The sequence below is a fragment of the Tigriopus californicus genome, chromosome 7 (genome assembly GCF_007210705.1).
Source record: "Tigriopus californicus strain San Diego chromosome 7, Tcal_SD_v2.1, whole genome shotgun sequence".
Taxonomy (NCBI): Eukaryota; Metazoa; Arthropoda; class Copepoda; order Harpacticoida; family Harpacticidae; genus Tigriopus; species Tigriopus californicus.
The window spans coordinates 9,019,005-9,022,547 of record NC_081446.1 but is presented as its reverse complement, the minus strand read 5'-3'; the positions used below and the strand labels follow the sequence as shown (position 1 = coordinate 9,022,547).

The 3,543-nt window shown below is 47.2% G+C and overlaps 1 long non-coding RNA gene across 1 annotated transcript; it reads left to right on the top strand.

Annotated features, from left to right (window-relative positions):
• Positions 1-296: 296 nt before the first annotated feature.
• On the top strand, positions 297-2,307 carry LOC131883954 (uncharacterized). Its single transcript, XR_009373667.1, has 2 exons — positions 297-1,041; positions 1,124-2,307. It is a non-coding gene; the product is annotated as an uncharacterized LOC131883954 (long non-coding RNA).
• The last annotated feature ends 1,236 nt before the right edge of the window (positions 2,308-3,543 follow it).

Below are 3,543 nucleotides of genomic sequence, written 5' to 3'. Positions count from 1 at the left end.
TCACACACACATTGAACGATTGTCACAGTACTGGAGTCGGTCACTTGGATGCCTTTACTGACTCACTGACATTACTTCCACGACGGCGTACGAATGGACGGACGGACGGACGGACGGACGTAAGTTTTGTCGGGCACCAACTTCGATGCATGCGCCTGTTCAATCCCCGAGCTTGACGGGTGGTGGGATGGATCCATCGCGCGCCACCTTCCACTGGCTGGATGGAGAACGCTCGGCTTAGGCCACTGCTGGACTCGAACCCCTACCTCTCAAACAGAGTGGCCACGATGCTTGCGCAGATCAGAGTCCAAGTTTTCCTCCCGATGCGTATACGTAGAGCCCCAAAGAGAGAAAGAGACAGAGTGAGGGAGACCCACACGGCCACTAGAGTCAGAGCACCATTGACATAAGCGCGCTCCGTCGTCCCAAGCCGTCCCAAAGTTCCCAAGACGACGGATTTGGCAAACGAAAATAAATGTTCTCCCACAACGGAAGTCATATCAAGCCTTAAAGGAAATACATAGAATCACTGTGATTTAGTTTCAGCTACAAGCACAGCGATTGCAAAGAGCCACATTTCTTATTAAGGCTGAGAAAAGGCTAATCCAGCCACATTAACCGTATAGAGTTCTCAAACTTGGATGTATTCTAAGTGAAACTTCTTGTTCTACGGAAAGTTTGCTCCATAGCTTGAGGGGAGTTTTCAGTGTTTCACTTGCACGCGACCGACCCCAAGGCCTTGATCGCAAGACACGAAGGAGGGCCTGCTGCTCGACTGAACTCCCATGCTATGGGCAACTTCACGCAAGAAATGACATGGCCTGTCACGGCCTCCAGAGACATCCCCATAACTATAAGCCTAACCTCGTTCGCCCTCGCTCCCTGGTTTGTGCCTCTTTGGAACGTCTTAGTGTCTTTGCCTTGAAAGGTTTTGGAAGCTCGCGTGGTTGATGGCTTGTTCAGCGAATGATCTAGCTCCCTTCTCAACTGCGTGCGCTAGAGATGAAGACGCCAAAGCCCCTATTTACACACGCCATGGTAGTAAGTACTTGAAGAAGCCCCTCTGGTCTGGGATTCTTTTGAGAAACAAATAAGGCATGGCGGTTGGCGCTCTCGATTCCAGGTTCCCCTTATCCCTTGAAAGCGCGGAGCAGATTGGAGAAGAAGCTGTTGGCCACGGAACGACCCGAAATGACTCCACATTCTGGCATTCCTTTATTCGTGGATCGGAGAAAATAAGCGAGGTTTCTTGAGTGTTTTTCTTTAATGGCGGGTTTGCCCGATGTTCATCTGGGCATTGGGGGTTGCGAGATTTTGTTCCAGAGGCTCGAAAGCTTCCGAACCACCTGCTTCACACAAAGTGATCAGCCAGCGAGAAATGAAAGGACACCTTCATTGCATCCTTGTTTTACTGTTTTCCGCTTAACTGGATACGTCATGGCATCTCCAGTTTGGCACCCTTTTTAAAGTGGCACTGGCATTGATTGTCATGGTCATATTCCTAATTGGCAGCCTTTGGGCGAATCGGACAATGGACTGGAAAAAACCATGAGCAGTCCCTGGTCTCTCGAGTCCCCCGAGTCTCCAATGGCACTTGTGTTCAAATCGAATCGGACCCAAATTTCCCCTAATTTGCATAACGATCATTTCACTTGAATATTTTGTCCCTTTCCGCGAGGACAACAATGCCAATGTTTACGACTTTATGACCAGATGCGCTCCCACTACAATACACACATGAACACTGGATACAAAGCGATCCTCAATTCTAACCAACCAACCAACCAACTAGCCATGGTTCTCGGGTTTATGAGGCGTTTCCAGAGGCAAATTACCTTCAAAGTTGGAATTATTATTCACCCCTTCGAATCTGACGTAGCTCATCTGGGCACACGTAGATCCTGAGGGACATTTCGAAATTCAATATTGACGTCTCATCGCTGGATGGACCTGACAATGTGCGGAGATTGACTGAAACTCGGCACCAGTTATTATTTACGATCTAGTTCCATTCATAAATATGAAGTTATGTGCCTTGCTAGACACGACTCGTGGATGAACTGTGTAGTATATTGTGCACCACATCCATATTAAGTTCACTGACTGTCTGGAACTCGGTCCCCCACACTTCAATGACAAAGGCTATTGAGGCGTCATCAATACATTGAAAAGGAATTTCGCCCATCAAACAACGGCTCAACATTCGCTCGTCCAAATCGTCGGGCTCGTCTCTAAGCTAAATCAAAGTACTGGCATTGGCAACTAAGTAAATAAACATCTGGATGATGACCTTGAGCTCTTCTCATAGCTCCTTCTCCGTTCTCTTTTTTTCCTTTACATGCGTCTGTATATAGAGAGATAGTCAGGAAATTCAAAGTCTATCTAAGATAGGCCCTTGCGAGTAGATTCTGGAAAGCAAATGCACTTTCGGTTATCTGTCGTGTCATAGATTAATGAGGAATAAAGCTGATTTAAAAGTCAAAGTTTCATCCTCACGTCTGTTTGTAAAGCTCGCTGGCTGATTCGCGATCCATCTCCCTTGATCCAACAATGGGCAAAAATGCTCGCAATCCCATGGGGAAGCATTCTACGGACTACGGACTGGCTTGGTCGAGTATGGGGGTGGATGTACGTATTGTTCTTGCACGACCATCATTGAGGTTTGCTCTTTAGATCCATTGGATTTGGCCATCTCGGGGATATATTCAGTTAAGCAAAGTGAGTGGCGAATGCAATGCCGGTTTAATCCTTATTATGAACTTGTTCGAACGAACTCCACCCAGCATGGAGCATGTGAATGATTGAAACTAGTGAATCAAAAGGAGCTACTTGTATCCTTACTCCAGACATATGGATCTTCATCTTTAAGCCCTGTTCAGATGGAACAAATCCCTGGCAAATTTTCCCCTCTTGCATACTACGTAGGGTATCTATGTACGTGCACTAGTTGGTCCATTCCACACTGAGCAATGGACCGACGGGGAAATAAATGATCAGTGAGCAAAAGGCACATTTGCTGCGATTTCCCCAAGGATTACCATGTAATTAGGGTTGGGATGCTCATCGCTCTCCGCTTTTTCCAAATTGATATGATCCTTTTGAATATCCGAGGCTGCGTGAAATTACACGGAGGAAAACACTCTATCATTAGTGGAATTAATGCGCGGCAGTCCCCAAGACTCACACACTCACCATCAGTCCCATCAACTGCCAAATGGGTACCTAGTACGTACTCGTTTGGAACGCAACGCATCTCCTGAGCGGCCCATCAACGCATCGGAGGAGGATGATCCCATCCAGATTTCATTCTTCCGCTCCAACACGCTTCTCGACCCTACAGTACGTATTTGAGGGCACGGCCGAGTCCGTGAATGATCTTGTTCGGATTGCAGTTTGGTCCATCCACGTAATCCATATGGCACGAGATAGCTAGTAGCATGTTTGAGATAGGCAGTGGACGAATGATGAGCCACCGTGAACCATTTCCGAGGTCTAATGCTGTTCGATACGTTCACGGCTTGCATGTTAATGGCCTTTGTGAAT